Source organism: Anas platyrhynchos, chromosome 7, assembly GCF_047663525.1.
Source record: "Anas platyrhynchos isolate ZD024472 breed Pekin duck chromosome 7, IASCAAS_PekinDuck_T2T, whole genome shotgun sequence".
Taxonomy (NCBI): domain Eukaryota; kingdom Metazoa; phylum Chordata; class Aves; order Anseriformes; family Anatidae; genus Anas; species Anas platyrhynchos.
In genome coordinates this window covers 34,476,748-34,501,874 of record NC_092593.1, presented here as the reverse complement: position 1 = coordinate 34,501,874, position 25,127 = coordinate 34,476,748, and the positions used below count along the sequence as shown (strand labels likewise).

Below are 25,127 nucleotides of genomic sequence, written 5' to 3'. Positions count from 1 at the left end.
GAAAGCTACTTTCATGTTTTAGAAGCCTGTTGTCTTATTAATATCGTATTCTCATGCTATAAATAGACACCTCACAATCTAGCCTTCAGATAGCAATAAATAGCAACATCCTTTCATGCAAGAGTTTGAACAGAAGTGGGCTGGATGACCTTTACTTCTAAGAGGTTCTAGCAAAAATGGGTTAAATGGAAGTAGTAAAACAACAGGGGGGAAAAATCTCCTTGGGGAAAGAAAGCTGATTAGTTTGTAGACACAACTTCAACTCAAGAATTGTTTCTCCTCTCCTGAGAATGCTTGTATGTATTTCCCTTGGGCCTGAATGGCTTCCGTTTACCTTGGAAGATAGTTAAGCAACTTCATCTACAAAGAGTTGCCAATAAAATATTTGCAAAATAACTAGCAATAAAAAAGAACCTGTTCTAAACAAGCTGCAAACATTTATGGAAGGTCTGCATTCCAGCTGGCAGGCAGGCCTGAATCGTTATTCTGAACGCTGCTCCTGTAACTTCACAAACCCCAGCTTTGTGGACTTGCCCAAGAATTATATTTAGGGTGACAAGAAACAGCTATTAAACCATCTAGTGCATAGCTTGATGTGAAATGTTTTATGTCACTACTTATTTTAAAAAAAAAAAAAAGTGTCTACCTATGAAGAGTTCTGTTTTTATAACATTCAAAAACAAACAAACAAAAACACATAAAATGAGAATGGCCTATGCAGCTGGTGATTTTTCTTATGGTTTTAGTACCCGTCCTTTGTCTGTGGTGTAATAGTGTTGGGAAGATTCCTAACCAAAAGAAGCATTTCCGAGTGTTGGCTTGATTGTTTTTTTGTTTGTTTGGGCTTGGGGGGGAATTTGGTTGTGTTGGTTTTTTTTAAACCCATAAGTACATGTCCCGATCTATAGAAATCCTAGTACATAACAGTGACTTTATGCATTTCTACACCTTTATATGTAGCATCTATCAAGGAATTATTAAACAGGTAATAAATTTACAGTCATGCCTAAAAATAAAGACAAATGTGATGTAGTCTGAGTCATGTGGTTTCTGGTCTAAAAGAAAGTACCTTATTTATAATGGAAGACATGAGAAAAATACTGTGGTCTACGTAATTGTGTATATACACATATTTAGGATGTGTATATTTTTTGTATATTTTCTTTCATTCCCAGTAGATTTTGGGGCTTGATTTCTGTGTTTGCCTGACCAGAATAATAATAAAAAAAATAATAATCAAATATCTTGCACTTCTACACTAGAATTAAATGATATGCTCACTAGAATTAAAAGGCTCAGATATTATGGTATAGCAAAAACTTAGAAGTAAACCAAATATACTCTTGAAATTTAGACCTACATATTTCTAATTAGCAGGAGAGGTGAGGCTCCAAGCTTTTTGGCATAAGCTGCAGTAGAGAAATAATTTAGAGTATACATGAATAGAAGTTTTAATGAATAGAAATAGAAACTACATGAAAATAAAAGCTTTGTTTGACTTGAAATGTGTACAAGCCTACAGCATTAAAAGTCCTATACTGTGAAGTCTCTGCCACCCCTGGCTGGGTTTCATCTCAAGTTATTTTTGAGCTATTAGTTGTAGTTAGCCTTCAAAGTATAAGTTATATTTCTAATAGTGAACTAAACTGAAAATTTATTATTTTATTCAAAACAGTTTCCTTCATCTTATTACCAAGTTAGTGCTTAAGGTCTATGCCAGCGCTTATAAGCCTGAATTAACAACAGTTTTTATCAGGTCAAGAGAGAACACAGAAAAACTGGGAACTTGGACTGCTTCAAAGTAATTTAGATTATTTTTTTCTATTTTTGCACGTTTTTTTTTTCAAAGGTGATATCTGACATACAGAGCTTCAGTTTAAATTTCACATCAAACTAAAATTAATTAGATCAGAACTTTGATAGCAGACACTTCACTCGTCAAGACAATTTAGCATTAGCAATTGAAAAAAACAATGCATAGGTATATTTAACCTTATAAAATTCTGCAGTAAATATTGCTTACAAATTGCTTACAATTACTTACTGTATATGAATTATAAACAAGAATTAACCAACCAAGTGGTATTTGTCAAATAATTAACAGTTAAAAAGATTAACAAACATTGAATTAAAATTTAAAATGAATACTTAATAATTAAAAGGAATTCCTCTGAGCTGGAAATAGTTGCAGGCTGCAAGGGTATGAAGGGAAAGCAGTCAGACATGTTTGCCCTGGTTTTACTTTGTTGTAAGTACCCTTCAGCTGTGCTGAAAACAGGCTAAGGAACCAGATGGGCTCTTGATTGGGACCACTATTGTATATCTTCTATTTTAAGAAGGAACATTTTTGCATTTTATTTCTTTTTTTTCCCTGCCCTAAATACTTACACCCTCCCAGCACTCCTCATACTATGAAATTCTATTTTGGAATAATGTTTGGGTGTTCTGCTGCATTAAAATCTGTGCCTGGTAAAGGAAGATGATAGTTAAAACTGCCATGTCAGAAAGGCATGAAAGCTCATTCAAAGCTCATTCAAGCTCATTCATTTGGCTATGGTCAAATAGCCAAATGATTTATGGGTGCCAGAAACCACCTATATACTTTATTATATCTGATATAATAGTTGAACAGTTTTTTCTAAATGTTTATTTTAGTCACATGGAGTTTGATTTGACAGTTAAAAAAGTGGTTAAAAAAAAATAAAAACCAGACTGGATGAGTGACAAAACAAACAAACATAAAAAACAACTTAGGAAGGTGGTACTAACAATTTGGCAGCTTGTTATGGGCCATGTGGTGAAAGCTTCCATCCACTCCTATTATATACTTTTTCAAAGTCCTAGTTATTCACAGTAAAGAAAAAAAAAAGCATGCTTGTTTTTCAAATGTGTTTAATAGGTTGAAAACTAAAGAGCAAAACAATCTGTTTTTAGTCTAACTTCAGGGATCTAAAGTGACTCCCAGTTTTCTCCATCTACCCAAAAAGACATCCCACACAATAAGCTCAGTAGTAGATCTTTATCCAATAGTTAAGAAAGATGAATCCCATCCAGGAAGCTCTAAATTCATTTTCTTCTAAAACAAATGGAAAACAATAACAAAAGTAACATAGAAATAGAGTCACTAACATTGACAGTGGCTTATCTATTTCAAGTACTCTTATGTGGATTTCACAATCCTGGCAAAGGATGAGTGCCATTGTTTGGTGGTGTTGGTTACCTGCTACAGCACCACCACTGCACGTAGTTCTGCATTCTGCCTGACTGCAGTCAGGTCTGGCACCTTCTTCGTTGATTCATTTGGGATCAAAACTGTTTGACTGGGAAATACTCAAATGGAGCCTTCTGCCATCTGCATGGTTAACTGGGGTGAAAGGTATGTTTATGATAGTCCTGGCAGCATGGATATTGAAGCATAAATAACCATTTTCCACTTTGGTATTAAAACACTCTCTTTAGAAAGGTGACTTGTTAATACCACTAAAAACTTGTTTAGAATTACTTCAGAAAGATGTTACTTTTTTAGTTATGTCTCGCTTGGCATATTTACAGGTGTTGTAGAACTGTATATCAAGAATTGTTTACAAATGAATGCTCAGAAATACTTTTGTTTACAAATTTATTATGGACTAATAAGTAAGGATAATATGGATTAATAAGTAAGGATAGTGTTACTTTTCCTTTGTGTCTTCACTATCTTTTACTACTTTCCATGTGACATTTTCATGGTTGTTTTTGAACAGTTTCCTTAAAAATTAAGTTTTAAATCAAACAAGTGTGTGTGCATTTTGCTGTGCATTGTCACTACTAAGCAGGGTGGTGAAACCTCAGATAACATTCCAAAAAATGTGTATTCCTGCAGCAGAGAAAGAAGCTGACACACACTGAAGCATGAATATTCCTTTTCTGAAGGTGCAGTAGAGAATGTGACAGTAACTGTAAAGTAGGAGGAAAATCTCTATGATATATTGTATTATACTGCCAACACTGGGAAGTCATTACCTGTTGTCACCTGTCTACTGTCCCCCAACCTATCATTAATTCTGTTGCAATTTGAAATTTTTATTGCCTGGTAGGATGTAATTGAGATATAGCATGTGCATATGTTTAGACATGATGCCCCCTGCAGCAAGGTCCTCCCTCTTGGTTTTGTGTTGTAGAAGGTGGAGTAGAACATCTTAAAGAAATTCTTGATTATTCTTCCCATCCTTAAAACCTGAACATCTTAGCTTTGAAGGTTTCAAAACTTCCCAAATCTGTGTAAGTTTTATTAGATAGGGGTCTGAAACAAAACTGCTCTCACATTCCTGTCCAGAATAGGACAAGCATTGAATTTATTTCCTCTGTAAATAAGTATTTTAATTTTGTCTCTGATCTTAAGATAGCTTCTTCTTAGAAGATGTTGATAAATCAGTTTGGCTTTTCTAAGGGTTGTACTATTATCTGCCCAGATATTATGATGATTTAAAATAATATTAAAATGTGTATATAATTCGCTAGTGCAACACTATAATTCGGTAAAACAAATCTAATGATTCTTGCTGTCAGAAAACTGCAATAAATGCAGATTAACTTGTGTACTGAGGGTGAAACCTTTTCATGGAAAAAAATTCTCCTTCCTGCTCCTATTAAATGGACCTCTCTCAATAAACGTTTTGATAAGGAGAGGCAGAACAGAGTACTTGCCCTGCTATTATGTGCTTTAGGTGAAGCAAGTCAAATTGGTACAAGTATTACATTTTCTGCTCATTTTATAGGACTATTTGACAATGAATTGTCTTTCTGCAGAAAAGATAATATTGCATTAGTTTTCTCTCCAGACCTCAAATGCTGAAAAGGTGCCTCAAGTAAAACATACTTATTTGAATGCATATATCTGGCAGTGTTCCTCTAACAAAGCAAAGCCAAATGTCACATATTTTATGTAGTGATGTTGTAGCTATGATGGTCTAAGGACAATAAGCTGGCTAGTGTAGTTTGAAATGTTTGAACCTGTTTGGGTTCCACTACATAGGCTGGAAATTGAAGCACCAATAATGAATCATAAAACATGAAACAGACATAATGAAACAGAAAATTTTCCAGGCTTCTGCTAAGCTTATCTTTCTAGTCAGTTTTCTGTAAGCTACTATGTCCTCTTGTAAATTACTTTTATTTTTTAGGGTGAGGAAGAGCTTCATCAATGCAAATTGGTACAAGCAAACAATGATTTTCATCAAAAATTATATGTATTTTTTGTCCATAGAAATACAAGATCCTGTATGGTGGCTCAATTGCAGTGAAGAGTTGCCAGAAGTGGTTAACAGAAAACAGGCATGAATTGAATTTTTGGTGAGTAAATGATCTATTTTTTTCTCTTTAATAGGTACAGCAAAAAATTGTATCTTTTCAGCATGCTTGGTATTCAAGAACTATAGCAATGTAGACAGTGTAAGAACGTGAATGGAAAATGCAACTGTACTATGTGCATAAACTCCACAAATGCTCTTTTCTGAGAAATTAAAAGGACATGAAATGTTTCTGTAACTCTTGTTAAATGCACTAATGAAAGGTAATTGCCCCATTCTCTCCTAATATTCTTGCAAGAATTTTGGGGGAAGAAATGTTTTAAACTAAACACTTTTTTTTTTTTCTCTCTCTCCGGAAAATGTGGGGTTGCAAGAACATTTTCTGAGAGTTGGGTACAAAACAAGTATTTCTGAAAAGTTATCTGCCTACTCATGGCCATGGTCTTATGTGCTGCTGTTGTGCTAAATTGAGAAATTAATCAGGCAGGGTTTTGAAACCACTGTGTTGCACAGAGGTAAAAACAGGGCAATATCAAGTACCTAGAAAATACAAATGGAGTCACTGAGGCTTTCTAATTCTGTCTTGCTAACAATTCATTTTCTGTCTTTATTATTATATTTGTACTGTTTTTGGGGGTATTTGTAGAACAGTGTTCAAGTATAGCACAAAGTAATCAGTGTTGACCAAATTTGAAAGAACTAACATATAGTTTGTCTTAATTAGAAGCTTAGAAAACTTCAGAATTCACTCGTAACAAAATCAAAATGTATTACAAATAAGTGCAAATAGTTACAAAATACTCACATTTATGAAGGCATTATACATAAATTCTTTTTCAGTAAAAAAAACTGTTCTACTTCGTCTGAATAAGTCCTCATGTGTTTTGTTGTTGTTGTTGCTTTTTAATCGCCATGGTGGGGTTACATTTTCAGTAGCAACTGCTTCAATGGCTTGAAAGATATGGGCTAAACGGGAATGAATTTTTACAAATAGTTTGAAACAGAGGTTCTCAAAATATCACAGATGCCGAGCTGCTGATTTATTGAACAGCTTAGGAAGAGCAATGGTGTAGTTGGCACTATCTTTTATCCTGTTTTCTTTGATCCATTCTCACTGGAGTGATTGACTGCTTGCCATTTTCGAGCAAGATGCAACCCCTGAAATTGCACAAGCAAGGCTTTTAGTTAAGTTCAGCATGAATTGAAACTGAGGGAGGATGCATAATGGAACAAGGTCCATTTGGGACTGCAGGAGAACTGGCAAGCTGCCCTGCTTGATTATGTTTAAGCCTCCTTTTAAAGAGTGACACCTGATTGCTCTTGAGAACTGTGTCAGTTTGGAATCTCCTTTGGGACTCTGAGGAGATCACAAATACTTTTCATGAAGGATACAAATGATAAAAATTTAAAACAGTATTTTCTTCAATTACGGTATTTGTCTTGTTATAATTTTTAGCTTATCTCATGAAAAGCTAAAATATGAAGAATGAAACTGCTAACTTGCTGAAAATTTATTCTAGTTATTGTTTCTGCTCTTTACCACGTTCGTCATGCATTTGTTTTTTGTTAGGAGATTCTGAGTTGAAAAAAAATATCAAAAACAAAACTAAAGAAAACATTTTTTGAAGAATAATTACATCATATTGTCATAAAATGTCTTATTTTCAAGAACATGAGATTTTGAAAGAGAAAGTTTTAAAGGCTTAGAAGTGAAATGCAGAGCAGTAGGGAAATCAGCAACTTCTTCAGAGGTTATGAAATTCTCTATGTTTCCCAGCAAAGGAATTTTAAAGTAATTAATTGGTTATTTATGGTAAATACAACTCTTGACAGTTTTAGGCTTCCTTGGTGTTTTTTTTTTTTGTTTGTTTTGTTTTGTTTTTTACTTCTGTGTTTAGGAGGACAGAAATAGCTAAATAGAAGGGGGAAAGTAAAATATCTCTGACTTGCAGATTTTAGAAAATGGGCGCTGTCTGAAGTTTCCCAGAGGGCTGGAGCGTTTCAGTAAGTTCTAGGGCCACTGGCAATAAGGTAAAATGTGGATGATGAATTTGTTTTTCAGGCTATTTATGCAACTTATGGTTTGGACATAGCTTCTAAAAACATATGTATCTCCATATAATGTAGAACATTCAGTGGTCAACAGTACAAATCACTAGAGAATTGAGTGTACAAAACACTGTGCTTGAAATCACTATTTAAGATTACATATGGGTGCTGCTAAGCTATGGTAGAGCATTTGGAATTCTTGAACAGATTCTTGTCCTTTTTCTCCCCTAAAATCACTAGTTATTGAAGATGTGTTTTATATATATAACCAGAATAATATACAAGAGGTGCTGTCAAGGTATCAGAAGATAGTTTCAGTTGGAACTGATAAAATTGTAGTTTTACGGGGCTGTTGAATGGATGCAGAAAATTTTAGTATACACAGCCTCGGAGGACACATATACACAGTGGTACAGAATGCTGAACTATACAGTAGAATATATTCTACTAGGTTTTGCTGTTCTTGTTACTGCCTTATACAGTTTCCAAATACATTTATTCTTCTACGCACATCATCTTTATGGATTTTTTTCATGTTACATAGTCCCTTGAAAATTGTACTGTTGGTTTGTTCTGATACTTCAAGCTTTGGCAGGACCAAATGAACACAAATGTTATTTTTTGCAGGATAGTAGTGATATAGAAAAAAAATCTACTAGTGAAAGAAATTGCTTATGAAAGTTTTGTTAATGCAACAGCATACACTAAATTGAAGCTATACATATAAGGGCAAATTTTTGTAGTGATTTCATAGCCATGCAAAAATCTACTTGGACTTGATTTTTTTGTTCAGTGGAGGCAGTAGGTTTACAGTCTGATTCTCTACATTTCTAGCTTACTAATTTCTAATTAGTTTTGTTGCTTAGATTAATGAATGTCCTCAGACTTCATTATATCTTATGTATTCTTATATTGGACTACGGCAGATCAGATTAATAAATATGCAGTGCCATACATCAGTATTGTAATAGGTATTTTATTAATTTTAGTATGGGTCGTGGCATTCAAAATTTCAAGGGTAGAAATACCACTGAACAATCACAATAGAAGTTTTGTCCCTTGAATACGGTGTATTCAATGTCCTTGGTGCTGTTGAAGTTCCTGTCTTGAACATGGAGAAAACTGTGGAATGGAGAGAATAAAATAGTAGTTTCATCACTAATAAAAGAGATGCCACGTTTGGGATGTTCACTGGTGCAGGAAACAAGGGCATTTCAGTTCACCTTAATAATTCAAATCTGAACAGTCAATAGGTATACAGCTCTTCCTCTAAGTCTCTCTATGAGCTGCTAAAGTAAAAAGGAATCAAAGTTGATGAGGAAAGAGAGGTTTGAAAGCTCCTTTCATCTCACAAGTTATTTGGACACTGAACTGTGTAAACTAATTATTTTGCCTTTCTATCACCTCCAAACTTTCCATCTCTTAACTTAGAGAGTCATGACCATGACTCCTAACCCTGTCTTTTGTCTTTACAGAGTCTAAAATGAGTCTCTTGGACAAAGCTTTGTCAGACAATCACACATGTAGGGGCAGAAGGGACATCAGAGCCTTTGCTCTTGCTCAAAAACAGGATCTTCAATTTTCTTATCTCAAATTTAGACCTCAGTTCTGCATTGTTTCGCTTTTAATTTGGAAATTATGAAAAACACCTGTGTTAAATGGCTGTTTCATGGTGCAGAAAAATTTCAAAATATACTTTCATTTACAGCTTGTCTTTCATACCACTCAGGTGGCTTAATGCATATCTGGCATAGGCTTAACAAGGACAACTGAGTGAGATTGCTAGGCTGAACTACAAAAACATTATTCTTAAGGCATTAATAATGGAATAAAACATTATTGCATTTGAGTCAGCAGATTTATGTAAGTGCAAATGTGGAGTGGTTATGATTTGAAATTAGGGGGTGATGGCTTCAATAGCCTGTGTAGAAAGCATTCAAATGCCTTGCTGTTTTTCTAATTGAATTTATGTCTCATATACTTTTATTAGGCCATATGTATACATATATATATAAAGAAGGAAAATTAGGGATGAAATGTATCCTGATATTATTATTGAATTTAACCAAATGGTCCTGATGAAAAGTCTGTTGTGATGTAATTGTTTTGTTTGTCAGCTAAATACTCAAAGACAGCATGAGGCCTTACCATTTACTAGTTGCTTTTATCTTGCTCTTGTGTACTTTTTTTTTTCTTGCTTTTTTATCTTGCTTTGTGTACTCTTCCTATGTACCAGAGGCGTGAAAACAGACAAAACACAAAAAGCTCCATCAACATCAAACAAGTCTGAGATGAAACTGAAGTTGTTTGGCCTTCATCTATGCCAAATAATCATCTAACTCAGGCAGATTTTGATGCTCTCTCATGACTGACTTGTCTACAAACAGTTCATGTTTGTTGACTCTCCCACCTTCAATCTTTTTACTAAACACTTCTAGTGTTGCATGCTGGCTTTCTCCAAAGAGACCACTAGAGCATGTAGGCCAGCTCTTGTCCACAAGGCAGGATCTAGCATGTCTCACAGATGGAGAAGCAAGTTTGGCTACAAGTGGGCTTGCTCTTAACCACTACCAATAACTACTGCTGCTGGGAATGGGCTGTATCCAGTGTGAACTTCGCTCATGGAATATTGCCTTGGATCTTTCTTGTTCCCATTGATTTAGTTCTTTTAGAAGCCATTAAATTTTCAACAATTTGTCCTTCTAGTTTTCTTTTCTGTGGTTTGTAAGAGGACACTACTAAACAGTGATATTATTATACTTTGTTAGTTGTCCAATCAGATAATATTGTAAACCTTACAAGCATCAGTCTTGAATGATGAAGGGTGTTCTCTTAAACAGAGAACACTTGAAGCATTCTGCCTATGAGCTAACAGTGAATATTATGGAGCAAAGTGGTCAGACAAAGGGCAAAATATCAGGTTTTGTTTTGATAAAAGTAAATAGTACATTAAATTTGAGAACTAAGAACTAGAAATGGCTAAAGAATGTTTTTATTTATTCAAACTGCAGAGATTTCTCTAAGATGGCTCTTTGCAACAGAATCTTATTATTCACCAGTGTTGTCTTTTTTCAGTGTGGGTTGGGTTGGGAATAGCAAAGAGGATGACACTAAGTGCTGAAAAAAAATTTTCTCCAAACCTCAAATCAATAACCTTAATCCTATGTATTTGTCCTAGACTGAGTTCAGAATAAAATATTTATAGAAACTGTCATAAATAAAGTCATTCCTGCTATTTTGACAATTTTCTTCCCATTCTTAAACTGATACTTAATATTATTTAAAATAAGATTCTAGAAAATACTTGCTCAAACAAATAAACATTGTTTTCCAGCTTCCTGCATTTAGTAGCAGAGCTGTCTGAATTGGCCCATCTTAAGTTAATTATTAGCATAGTTACATTTCAGTTAACTCCCAGAGCACACAAACACACACAGCTATTCAGGAGTAGCACTTTGTTTACCCCCAAAAGGGAAGCTCTTTTTGTTGTGTCTTGACTGATAATGAAGACAGAGCTTACAATAAATACCAACAAAAATGGTCCTAAGCATTAGACAAAATTCTCCAAGTTAACATGTTATTACTGACTTCATTCCTTCTGGTGTTTAAACTGTTATTTACTCTTTAATATTGGCATAAGAATGTCACAGAAGAGAGACTTTTACTCTTCTGTAAGCAGTCGAATCACCCTCTGAGGGATAGGACTATTCCAGATTTTTCCTATTTTCCTGAATCTCAATGTTTCAAAGAAAAGGGGTGAGGTACATGTACTAAAACCAAGATGCAGTTCCTCTTTAAAATCTTAACCTTGTTAGTAAAATGAAGTATACAACCAGCATTGTTTGTCAGCTTTATCATTTATCATTAGTCATTTGTCAGCTTTAAAAATTCTGCTCAAAATACAGTATTGCCTATGCTCTATCCCTATAGGTTTTTATTTATACAGGTTCTCTCTCTATATATAATCACTAGAGAATTTGCTGCAGATATGTTTATATAACAATGAAAAATACCATTCTTAGCAAATGTTTTGGAAATTACAAAAAAATTAAAGGATGTTAGAGGAGACAATATAAAGACGTCAATCAAATTGCTGGAGAAAAAGCAATTAGCAAAGGGCAGATATTTAAGTAGGTGTTTAGAACTGTTCTTGCTGCTAAGATTCATGCTTAGTACAAACAAATGTGGCTATAGCATGTTTAATAAAAAAGTGCAGAGTAAGCGCTGCAAATTTTACTAATTTTGAGGTTCCCTCTTTTATTACATATTATTCACAGACAAATTCATGTTTAATTTGGGATGGGATGAACTTAATGTTTAAAAATACATCCTAGTGACAATTTTTGCCAAAGCCCTTTTTCAGTAACAAAAAAAACCTTATGGATACTAAGTGTGCTTCTGTTTGCAAGACTGAAGAGCAAGACAGAAGCTTTCCCCTTATCTTCACATCTCTTTTTTTTTCAGAAAATGAGTATTAAGAACATAGGAATGGAGGTACTGGAGAAGATGAAGCTCTTGATTATGGGTTACTCTTTTTTCAACTTCTAACTGTTATGTATACTTGTGGAGGGGAAAATAATGTCAGAGCAACTATCAGAATGGCAGCTTAGCTGATACATCCTCTCATCTGGGATTTCATGCATCAGTTTGTGTAGTTTAATAGCCCCTGATGCATTTGCTTTCACTTATTCTTCTGACATCCAAAACAATATGGCAATGAGTTCTGCGATTTAATAAACAAAATAAGGAAAGCAAATAATTTTTATATTACTGCCAAGTTGTTTGCTAATAGAACATGAGAAATATTTTTGCATTTCCCAAACAAAGCTTCTGTTTTCATACTCTATGTATTTCATTGCTGAGTTGAAATTCAAATATTAATCATAGAAACAAAATTGGAATTTCAAGATATGGAATACTTAATAAAATGGCTTATTTGTTGTTTTTGCAGCCATATGACAAATTACAAAAGTTCTCCCTGGACAATGAAATCTGATTCAAATTTGCCTTACTTCTTCCACTTCATTTGTCAAAGACAATATGAAGTGGCGTATTCTATACAGATCGTTTCTTGAGCATTTTTAGTCTATTTTTATTTTAGTGACTACACTTGCAATCAGTGTATAGCACAGCACTGCAAAACTATAAATATTTAGTTTAAGGCAATCAGTTTGTATCTGTTCAATCTATTAAAGTAGCAACCATACCAGGTAATATGACAGTAGTATAACTCAACATCATTGCAGGCAATGATGTATGGTGAAACATAAGACTAAGCACTCAAAGCATTTTATCAGAACGATGGCATTGTCTAAATTTGAGCAAATCCTTTGTTAGCACAGCTGTGCTGAAACAACAGCATAGTAACCTCAATATTTATTCATCAGATTCATTCTTAAATGAACAAATAAAAGTTCCCCCCGAAATTAATTAAATGGTTGACAAATCATGAAACACGATTGCTAAGAATGATTGTAGGTGTCACTTGCCTCAGTAAGGATAGCAGTAGTCCACAACCAGGTTGAACAGCTGCACCTGATCAAGTTTTAAGAGAGATAGAGGGCAACAGTAAGAGGTAAGGTGTAATGAATTTTTATAGTTTCTTATTACAACTTCTGTTTTATAAATAAGCCATGATGAAGTCACAGTACTCCACAGGAAAGATTAGCCTTCAAGTGAGATAGCATCTAGTATTGGTCATACTGTGCTTCTCACAGGAAAACAGAGGAGGAAAAATAACAGAATATCAGAGAATACTATGTTGAAAGGTTTCAAAGTAGAATCCATTTTCTACTTTGAAAAATATTAAAGTTAATTTTTCTAAAAAAAAAAAAAACAACTTACAAATGAGGTAAACATGTAGAAATTAAAATAACTTCTGTAGTAACAAAGTAAATTTCTGAAACAGGTTTTTGGAAAAGGCCATGTTTTATTTCAAACAAACTGGGTGTTTGAAAAACTGACAAACTATTGGCTGTTAAAGGAATGTGTGATAGAATTTGTTCTCTTTGAGAGGCAGCTCATGCCTTCAGTTGAGTGTGTTAACTTTTTTTTTTTTTTGAGAATGAAACTGAGTTTTCTGGCGTAAATAGATTATAACCTTACAATTTATAAGCTTGTTACAAGAAATTATGTTATAAGAAGGAGCTTACAAGCAATAATTTACCGTGTCCTGCCTTGGTGTCCACAGCAAAGTAGAGAACCTAATTCAATGTCCACGGGGCTTCCCAAGCATTGGGAAGCACATCATGTTTGTTACCTGGCTGGTGAAGCACTGAACTTCTCTTGAATCTCACCAGGCCCACTCCTTCAGATGCTTCTCCCCTGCTGCCTGCTCACCCCTTGTATTTCTACCCAGAGGAGGTAGCTGTGACACAGGCTGCAATGATGGAAATGCAAAATCATTCCCCACACCTTGGAAATATCAGTTGTATGTGTAACGTTGCATGGTTACGTGGTACTGGTGTCATAAGAGGAATTACAAAAGGACAGGAATAGCCATGCTGTGACAAGCCTTTTTTTTTTTTTTTCCGAAGGAGAGATAATAGCCACTCTATTATTCTTCAGAACATTTCTCTAGCCCTGAAAATTTTGTCTTTGTCTGCTTTGTGCTATCAGATTGGTGCTAAACTACTATACAGGGAACACAGCCAGGTCCCAAACGTATGTCTAGTTCAAAGGCTCTGTACTAGCATAGATGACAAGAAAGTCTCCATAAATATATCAGTAAAACACTTTTAGTGCTGTGTAGCTTCTTATCTGACTAAATAAGATGATTTGAACTTGTGTTCCACTCTTTTTCTTCCCACTTATCAAATGAAGACCATATGATTTGAAAAGTTGGGATTGTCTTCAGAGAGTTCCAGACCAATAATGAAGTAATTTAGTATTAGAATCTAAATCCCCACAGTAGCACAAGTCATACTGAAGCATTATGCCTGAGCTGGTAGATCCTCCATATGCTTGTTTGTACTCGCTTCTTGAGGCATTGCCCTATAAATAAAAGAAACTGAAATGCAAAGTAGCACTCATCAGGGACAATAAAAATAATAATTCAGAGACTGATACATAACTATTAAGGCTGGAGGGACCCGTTATTGTTTCGCAGTTTGGTCTTCTGCGTAAGATAAACTTTTCCTTGTATTAATGCCTACTGAGGTTAGGTGCAGGTTTTTATTTATCCAAATACCACAGAATTGAAGATTTGTCTAAAGGGAAAATATTGCCTTTGAAAAATAGCATTGTCTTGTAGCAGTTAAGAGAACTGAGGCAAGATGATTTACCTGGAATAATAGCAAGGTGATAACAATATAGAAGATTTTCCTGGCTTATTTCAATTCCACTAGGTTTCTTAACTTGCTTCGTAGCATTCATAATATACTCTGATATATACACTTTTCATTGAATGCATAGGATATTTACACAACCAGCTATGTCAAGGCATGTAGATACACAAGCATCCAGCAGCATCTTGTACAGCTTGTGTGCACCCTGATTATGTACTGACTGCATTTGGAGGCATAGCCTGGGTGAGTCCGATCCTTAGGCACACTGCAAGGAAAGGTGACCTGCCCTAGAAGATCTAAGTGGCAGGTTGGTGTGGACAAGTGATAATGCTATCACAGAATCATAGGGTCAGAATGATTTGAGTTGGAAGAGCCTTTAAAAGTCATCTAGTTCCGCTCCCCTGCCATGGGCATAGACACCGCCTACCAGACCAGGTTGCTCAAAACCCTATCCAAGCTGGCCTTAGACAATTCCAGGGATGCGGCATCCACAACTTATCTGGACAACCTGCTCCAGTGCCTCACCACCCTCATAGCAGTAAAGTGAGTGCATGTGTCTTGCATAGCCTTGAAAGTCTGTATTTAGGCAATGTACATAGTCAGTTTTGCATCTGTCTGTGAATCAGAAGCATGCTTGCACTGCAGTCGTGTACTCTGAGTCATAACGCCAGGGGAGTTTTAGGTTAGATGTTAGGAAGAATTTCTTTACTGAAAGGGTTGTTAGACATTGGAACAGGCTGCCCAGGGAGGTGGTTGAGTCACCATCCCTGGAAGTCTTCAAAAGACGTTTAGATGTAGAACTTAGGGATATGGTTTAGTGGGGACTGTTAGTGTTAGGTCAGAGGTTGGACTCGATGATCTTGAGGTCTCTTCCAACCTAGAGATTCTGTGATTCTGTGTGATAAAGACTGCAAGAATTTTAATGAACAGTTGTACTATAACTTCTCTCAGTGGTTAGCGTTAGCTTTTTGATGCTCTTTCTCACTATGTATATATATTTACATAATTCTACTTCTGTCATTGTCCAATACAATGTACAAACTAATTGATTGATTCAAACCTATGATTTTCTCAGAATATCCTCTTTTAATAAGTCTAGATGTGTCTAGTCTAAAATGTTCATTTAAAAATCAATGGTTTTACATTCTGAAGGAGTTATTACATCTTCTATAGATTCTGCATTATGTTTATATATTCTATTAAATCATAGTTATATCTTAGATTTGTTGGTTTTATTATTGACTGCACTCAATACAGGGAAAAGAAGTTGTAAAGATCTTTCTTGACTTTTTTAATGTCTAAATTTCAGAAGCCACCCTTTCAAACAAATGAGATCTTATTTGGATGATCTTTGTTTTTTTTGTTTTGTTTTGTTTTGTTTTTTCATGACAAAATAGAAATTAGAACTTACACAGTTCTAATTATAGCTCTTTATACTTTAGACTGCTTTGTATTTATTTGCAAGGTGTGAAGGCTAATGAATAGTAATTGTAATGAATAGTAATTATTTATTCTGGTGTGTTAGAGTGTAATAAATTACAGATAAAATATGCAAGTATATATATTTATACATCAAATTTGTGGATTATTATATAACATTTGCATTGCATATTTATCAATGTGTATTTTATAACAGCTAATACAATTTTCATAACTCTTTCAAATTATTTGGAAAAGCTCTGTGTGAGATGAGAATTTATGCTGCATATATCAGCACCTTTGTTGCGATTTGATGTATGTTAGAAGTAATTAGACTAGCACAGGTTTTAGATATCTGAAAGACATTATACAGCACTTCCTGAATGCTTCTGCAGGCTTGGGATGGATTTTAAGGGGCCTTCATGGACTTTGTAAATAACCTGTTAAGTCAATGCCAGTTACCTTGCAAAAAGCTGCTCTGTGAATGGGATGCAGAACGTCATGATTATCTCATAGTAATATTCTTTCTAGGTTCTCCTTTTATCACGTCTTGTACACAGAAAAAAAAAATAATATAAAAATGGGTGTTATAGCAATGAAGTTTTCCAAAAATAGAAGAAAATACATTCTGTAATGCAGACTATAGCTATCAGTGGAAATGTAATCTGCTACATCTTTATTCTCCCTTTAACACTTGGGGAAAATAATCGCATGTAAATGCGTGCACTAATAATAGCTGATTAAAATACATTAATTTTACATTGCAAAATAATCACCATTAATTTAATTCTATTACACCATAAAATGGCTAATTCTTTTTCAGCCAGTTCACATTTCAATTGATAAAGTAGATGAAATAGTTTAGAAAATCTCATTAACTGTGCAAAGATACACTCTGATTTTGTGTGTGTGAATTTTATACCTTTAATTGATTACAACGTAATAAACACTAAGGTAAGACAATGTAAAAACTGCCCAGGCAAACACAAATAATGAAATGGAAAGTGAGGCATCCCCTAGGAACAGCAGTTCTCTGAGTTTGCAGGCAGACGGTTCATTCAGTAGGGACTACATTTTAATCCACCACGTGTAAGCACTGGTATGAAGTCCTGGGCAGAGCCAATGCTATACCTGTTGCTTTAATTTGTGGCTGTTGCATTTTAGAGCCTGTACAGATTAGATAGCACTCATTCACTACACTGTCAAGTGCACCTTTCGTGTAATCAGATAATCTACCGTTATACTAGACCATGCTAATTTTCTGTTGCACCAATTTCTCAAAGTCCTTCCTGAGACTTTCAAATAACACTTCATCTTTAGCTTGACAATTCCTTCAAAAGAAGTTCTGCTATTCTAATAATCATTATTTATCTACTAGTTCCTACCTTCCTTTCTACGAGAACAGTCATTTGCTCGTTTATGTTTTGCTTTGTTTATGTTTTTTTTTTTTATCTTTGTTTTGTTGTTGTTGACCAAAGTTTTCACGCGTGAACTGCAAAAAGTAGAGGTTTGTAAAAAATATGAGTACATATAAGAAGACCTTTAAAGGCTTTAAGGTTTTAAGCATTCTGAAGTCGTGGGGAAAAAAAAAAGTCACAATTTGACTTATGAAATTATGTGTAAAATTCACCTGTTTCTTTTACTCAGCTATGGTGAAATCCAAATCCCGTTCTAACAAAGCACAGCATACACACATGATTCTCTGATGTTCTATGGATTTATGAAGTATTTAGATAACTTTATTTTATGGCTTTATGGTGGAATTTAAAATGAAGTAGACACAAGAATAGAACCATACCACTCAGTAACATACAAGATTTATTTCGTCAGTGGGATGGGTAGAGTGGGTGAACAGCAGTTTAACGCACACGCCCATGTGCACCCCCCGCCCCCCATGCTGTACAGAGTCACACATGCACATGAGTCTAGGTCTTTGGTTCAGCTGTGACCAGCACCACAGACATAGTGGAAGAGGACACTTGCTGCTGCTGGCTGAAGTGCTGGAGTCCTGGTGGTTGGCCTGGACACTATACATGGCACTACCCTCTTGGGCTCAGCCTTCTGCACAACACTGGATGTTTGTGGATGTATACTCTCCGAGAGGCTGTGGTGTTCATTGTTCTTTGCTTTCTAACTTGGATGGTAACATGAGCCTTACTGGTTATATTATCAAAGGCCAATCTCTCTGAATTTTACTATATCTAGATCCACTAAACATAGTTTCCCAGGTCACTCATGTTACAAGGATGCAAAGATTTGTTGCACAGCCATGTCTGGCCATGCGTTGGCCACCATCACAGAGGCTTCCTGATGTCACAGTGGCACCCGCCCCCCGGATTGTTCCGGGCCCTATAAAAGGCCCCCGCGCAGGGCCCGCCACTCGCTGAGCTTCCAGGCCCTCTTACAGCCATCATGGATGGGAGGAAGAGGACCTGGAGCGGAGGCTGCCTGTGCTTGCATGGGTCTAGAGAGGATGCATTCCTCAAAGCGAAAAGAAGTCGGCTACAGCTTGCGAGGAGGAGGCGGAGGACCGGTGCCTTTGGCAAACGAGCAGTGCGCTGCGCTGCAACTCGTCATGCGGAGCCCATGGAGGTGGATCTGCCTCCGGATGACAATCTGATGGAGGTAGATCCACCTCCAGATGAACCAATGGAGGTGGATGCTCCAGCACAGCTGAGCTGGCACAACACCAACGTGCCCGGGCTCCCTGCCATCAAGTCCCACCGGCGGCGTCACAGGAGCACCAGACCTGCTCCGTATGCACGGCCCGGCCTCCGCCCCTCAAAATAGCTGAAAGACCATCCACAGCCATCCTGCTGGCTTGCCTGCAGGGTGGCCTTTTTCCTATCCCCCATCCACCATCCCCCACCCCCACCTCGTCCAGAGGTGTCATCTCTTCTGCACGGAGTCCCAAGGAGTGGACAAGAGGGAACTCGGCTTCCTCTGGGACGCTGCACCAGGGCGGCAGAAGGAACCCCTCAGAGATCCACGGTGGACCTTGGGACCTGGAGCCCGGCAATGTCACTGTCTGAGGACAAGAAGGCTGCCCCATGGCTGCTTGAAGAGGAAGCTGCACCTTCCATGGCAAAGCACAAAGAAGAGCAGCAGATCAGCCAAAGCTGTTTGGGAGACAGTTGCTCCTCTGATGAAACAGAAGACTTTGGGTCTGCCGGGAAGAAGTGCTGGAGTGCAGCTTACTTTTCATTCAGAGAAGAATAAATAAGAGCTTCATTAGGAGCTCTTCCAAGACCAGGCAACAAATAGCAATAAAAACGTAGCAATAAAATAATAATAATAATAATAATAATATATAAAATAAAAATAATAATAATTAAAAAAAAAAACAACAAACACTTTCCTCTCTTATTTGGGGACAAGTTAGTAACTGTGTCTGTACCGTGATGATACCCATCATGGATGGAAGGAAGAGGACCTGAAGCAGGAGTTTAGGAAGCATTTGGACTGTGCTCTTAGTCATACGTTCTAAATTTTTGTGTAGACTTGTGTGGTGCCAGGAGTTGGACTCCATGATCCTTATGGGTCACTTCCAACTTGGGATATTCTATGATTCTCATGAAAACAGGGAGTTAATCGGCTTAATGAGTCATTCTAAATGACTTCCATAGATGTAATTTATTAATAATTCAGAGGACTACTCGAATGGTTGCCATTGGCAGAAAGGAGTTAGAAGTTTGCTGTGTTCTGAAGACTTAGCTATACATTTTATAGGAAGCTAAAAATGTATTTTAATATTGCAATATATTGTAATTTCAAACTGCATGGAATCTTCTGGGAGCAGACCCGCCACAGATCTCAATAACTTTTGAAATCTATCATATGAACAGTTTTTAAATCCTTGTATGTCACAGTACTTGGATTCTAGTAAAAGAGATGGAAATGAATAAAGAAGAGTTAAAGGACAAGTTTATTTTTATTTTTTAAATATTCTATCTGGAAAAAATACAAAACTTTGGTGCATAGATCCACATTGTTATATTTTTAAAATATGACCAGAATCTCTCTGTTGCTTTAATTTGTGGCTGTTGCATTTTAGAGCCTGTACAGATTAGATAGCACTCATTCACTACACTGTCAAGTGCACCTTTCGTGTAATCAGATAATCTACCGTTATACTAGATCATGCTAATTTTCTGTTGCACCAATTTCTCAAAGTCCTTCCTGAGACTTTCAAATAACACTTCATCTTTAGCTTGACAATTCCTTCAAAAGAAGTTCTGCTATTCTAATAATCATTATTTATCTACTAGTTCCTACCTTCCTTTCTACGAGAACAGTCATTTGCTCGTTTATGTTTTGCTTTGTTTATGTTTTTTTTTTTATCTTTGTTTTGTTGTTGTTGACCAAAGTTTTCACGCGTGAACTGCAAAAAGTAGAGGTTTGTAAAAAATATGAGTACATATAAGAAGACCTTTAAAGGCTTTAAGGTTTTAAGCATTCTGAAGTCGTGGGGAAAAAAAAAAGTCACAATTTGACTTATGAAATTATGTGTAAAATTCACCTGTTTCTTTTACTCAGCTATGGTGAAATCCAAATCCCGTTCTAACAAAGCACAGCATACACACATGATTCTCTGATGTTCTATGGATTTATGAAGTATTTAGATAACTTTATTTTATGGCTTTATGGTGGAATTTAAAATGAAGTAGACACAAGAATAGAACCATACCACTCAGTAACATACAAGATTTATTTCGTCAGTGGGATGGGTAGAGTGGGTGAACAGCAGTTTAACGCACACGCCCATGTGCACCCCCCGCCCCCCATGCTGTACAGAGTCACACATGCACATGAGTCTAGGTCTTTGGTTCAGCTGTGACCAGCACCACAGACATAGTGGAAGAGGACACTTGCTGCTGCTGGCTGAAGTGCTGGAGTCCTGGTGGTTGGCCTGGACACTATACATGGCACTACCCTCTTGGGCTCAGCCTTCTGCACAACACTGGATGTTTGTGGATGTATACTCTCCGAGAGGCTGTGGTGTTCATTGTTCTTTGCTTTCTAACTTGGATGGTAACATGAGCCTTACTGGTTATATTATCAAAGGCCAATCTCTCTGAATTTTACTATATCTAGATCCACTAAACATAGTTTCCCAGGTCACTCATGTTACAAGGATGCAAAGATTTGTTGCACAGCCATGTCTGGCCATGCGTTGGCCACCATCACAGAGGCTTCCTGATGTCACAGTGGCACCCGCCCCCCGGATTGTTCCGGGCCCTATAAAAGGCCCCCGCGCAGGGCCCGCCACTCGCTGAGCTTCCAGGCCCTCTTACAGCCATCATGGATGGGAGGAAGAGGACCTGGAGCGGAGGCTGCCTGTGCTTGCATGGGTCTAGAGAGGATGCATTCCTCAAAGCGAAAAGAAGTCGGCTACAGCTTGCGAGGAGGAGGCGGAGGACCGGTGCCTTTGGCAAACGAGCAGTGCGCTGCGCTGCAACTCGTCATGCGGAGCCCATGGAGGTGGATCTGCCTCCGGATGACAATCTGATGGAGGTAGATCCACCTCCAGATGAACCAATGGAGGTGGATGCTCCAGCACAGCTGAGCTGGCACAACACCAACGTGCCCGGGCTCCCTGCCATCAAGTCCCACCGGCGGCGTCACAGGAGCACCAGACCTGCTCCGTATGCACGGCCCGGCCTCCGCCCCTCAAAATAGCTGAAAGACCATCCACAGCCATCCTGCTGGCTTGCCTGCAGGGTGGCCTTTTTCCTATCCCCCATCCACCATCCCCCACCCCCACCTCGTCCAGAGGTGTCATCTCTTCTGCACGGAGTCCCAAGGAGTGGACAAGAGGGAACTCGGCTTCCTCTGGGACGCTGCACCAGGGCGGCAGAAGGAACCCCTCAGAGATCCACGGTGGACCTTGGGACCTGGAGCCCGGCAATGTCACTGTCTGAGGACAAGAAGGCTGCCCCATGGCTGCTTGAAGAGGAAGCTGCACCTTCCATGGCAAAGCACAAAGAAGAGCAGCAGATCAGCCAAAGCTGTTTGGGAGACAGTTGCTCCTCTGATGAAACAGAAGACTTTGGGTCTGCCGGGAAGAAGTGCTGGAGTGCAGCTTACTTTTCATTCAGAGAAGAATAAATAAGAGCTTCATTAGGAGCTCTTCCAAGACCAGGCAACAAATAGCAATAAAAACGTAGCAATAAAATAATAATAATAATAATATATAAAATAAAAATAATAATAATTAAAAAAAAAAACAACAAACACTTTCCTCTCTTATTTGGGGACAAGTTAGTAACTGTGTCTGTACCGTGATGATACCCATCATGGATGGAAGGAAGAGGACCTGAAGCAGGAGTTTAGGAAGCATTTGGACTGTGCTCTTAGTCATACGTTCTAAATTTTTGTGTAGACTTGTGTGGTGCCAGGAGTTGGACTCCATGATCCTTATGGGTCACTTCCAACTTGGGATATTCTATGATTCTCATGAAAACAGGGAGTTAATCGGCTTAATGAGTCATTCTAAATGACTTCCATAGATGTAATTTATTAATAATTCAGAGGACTACTCGAATGGTTGCCATTGGCAGAAAGGAGTTAGAAGTTTGCTGTGTTCTGAAGACTTAGCTATACATTTTATAGGAAGCTAAAAATGTATTTTAATATTGCAATATATTGTAATTTCAAACTGCATGGAATCTTCTGGGAGCAGACCCGCCACAGATCTCAATAACTTTTGAAATCTATCATATGAACAGTTTTTAAATCCTTGTATGTCACAGTACTTGGATTCTAGTAAAAGAGATGGAAATGAATAAAGAAGAGTTAAAGGACAAGTTTATTTTTATTTTTTAAATATTCTATCTGGAAAAAATACAAAACTTTGGTGCATAGATCCACATTGTTATATTTTTAAAATACGACCAGAATCTCAATTTATTTTATTTACTTTATTATTTGGTCTGTTCAGTACTTACCTTTTAAGAACTGTCTTCTGTTTTATTCTGTTTCCCTACGCCACATAGGTATTTCTTTATTTCTCTATTTCTTTATTTCTTTATTTGAAAGGGATATAGCAATTCCTCCAAGTAAAAAAGTGAACTGTTTTTATCTACCATTGCATGCAAATAGAATCTTTGTGGTTTTATTCAACCACATTTCTATAACCACACATAAAATAGGGAGAGAAAACAAATTTTGCGTGGCCAGAGTTTGTATAAATTATCTTCTTTTAATCTTATATTCATCTCCTTCTCTGTATAATATAATCATATTTTACTGCAAAAAGTTAAGATTCTTACAGTAGTTCAAGCAAAAGGCTACAAACAGAGCAGCATACAGAGAGAATCTGATGCAACATTACAAATTAAAAGATACTTCTTATTTTATATTAATGAAGAAAGTAGTTTTACTACTATCAAATTTGAAAATATATAAGTATATGAAATTGGGATAATGTCACCCAAATTCTCATTAAGAATTCCTGTTTTGTCTTTGTAACATCTGTCATTATCAAAATGAAATTCAACAGTCATTATTGCAGTCCCTGTTGTTAGGGAAAAAAAAATTACTTTGTACATCTTAGTATGGCAGTTAAAAATCCCTGTGGGGAATTTAATTTGGATCCTTTATAGCAGCAGCATAAACTAATATATTCCAGGGAAGTTAAATTGTCTGTGACTGTTCCAACAGGATGTTAGATAAATCCCAAAGTGTCACCTCCAAAAAGAGTCAAATGTCATGGGTTGCAAAGCTGGAGTAAGAACCACATTTTAATTGGTCTGTAACAGTTGAAGCACTAAAGCACTTTACGAGTTGGCGTTGTGCTGTCCGTGTTTATATCTGCCGCAGGGTTGTACACATGGCATTTAACTTAATGCTGGTGATTACATAAAATAGCAGAGCCGGGTATTTAAAGGATTTAAAGCTGGTTGTAACATGTAGATTGGCTCCACACATTATTAATTCACATGCACGAACATGAGTAAAGCATTAGATGTCCTGGATCTCCTCAGCTCTTGCCACCAGGACTCAAGTGTGCTTGCTGGCCTGGGAGTCTCCTGCTGGCATCATTCCTATTCAAGGCATTGCTTGCAACAGAGACCAATGTATACACGCTACTGAGCATGGTGAATATTTGATCACTTTCTCTAGGAAATCTATGCACAAGGCTGTCCATAATTATTTTTCTGGCTTGCAGGTTGTTTCTTGTAGAATTTGCTAATTTTTTTTTTCCCATTCTTCATGTTTATACTGTATGCTGCCCAGTTGATGATGGTTATGTTTCAAATGTCAGCAATGCTCATCCAACTTAAAGGTTCAGGTTTGCGTATCGCAGTGGAGATACTGGAGACTAAAGGATAGTGAATTACGCTTGATTAACAGTGTGAAATAGAGCATTTTTGAATGACTAGGCTGATAGATACATCATTAAAGGGAAGATGAAGTGTAGGAAGACAGCAGTGATCATTACACGTATATTCTTTGCTGCTGGCTTTTCTTTTTAATACTTGGTGTTGCTGAATGTCTTAGTGAAAGGAAGATATGTAAGTTTGAAGTTCCAAACCATTTCATTTTTATTATTTAAATGTATCATTTTTATTTTTTCTTAGTGTCTGTATTTTGAAAATGATTTTTAAAATTTATTTAACTGTATTAATTTGCAATGACATGTTTACAGCATTTTATTATATACATAGATTCTGTATTTTTCTTTAGGAGTAAATTTAAAAGAAATTTTCTCTGACAGTAAACCAGAATATCAGTTTTACTGAAAATCTTAGGAAAATAGATCAGCAGGTGTCAGAACTTCAGAATAACAGAGCAGAACCCAGTGAAAGATCATTTGTCCCCAGGTCTTCCAAATATAACTATTTGTGTATTGTATCAGTAGATTCACAAAAAATACATGTATTTGTTGAAGTATGGAAGGAAGTGTTGCAATGCATTTTTCAATATTCTTTAATGGCACATGATAATCAGAGAATTTGCATTGATGTCCAGGGAAGGAAATGAGCAATGACCACCTAATGCAATCCAAGGCCTTTCTGGAACACAGCTGTAACTGCAGTTTTATTGATACAGCTGAGGAAATCTATTTGCAAGGAGCGTTATT

General features: G+C 36.7%; 1 long non-coding RNA gene across 12 annotated transcripts in view; it reads left to right on the top strand.

Moving 5' to 3' along the window:
• LOC106019051 (uncharacterized) overlaps positions 1-25,127 on the top strand; it is a 351,120-nt gene that overhangs the window by 162,039 nt on the left and 163,954 nt on the right. For all 12 annotated transcript variants that reach the window (XR_011810791.1, XR_011810792.1, XR_011810790.1 and 9 more), the window contains one exon: positions 5,246-5,331. This is a non-coding gene — a long non-coding RNA (uncharacterized lncRNA). The remainder of the gene's footprint in view (positions 1-5,245; positions 5,332-25,127) is intronic.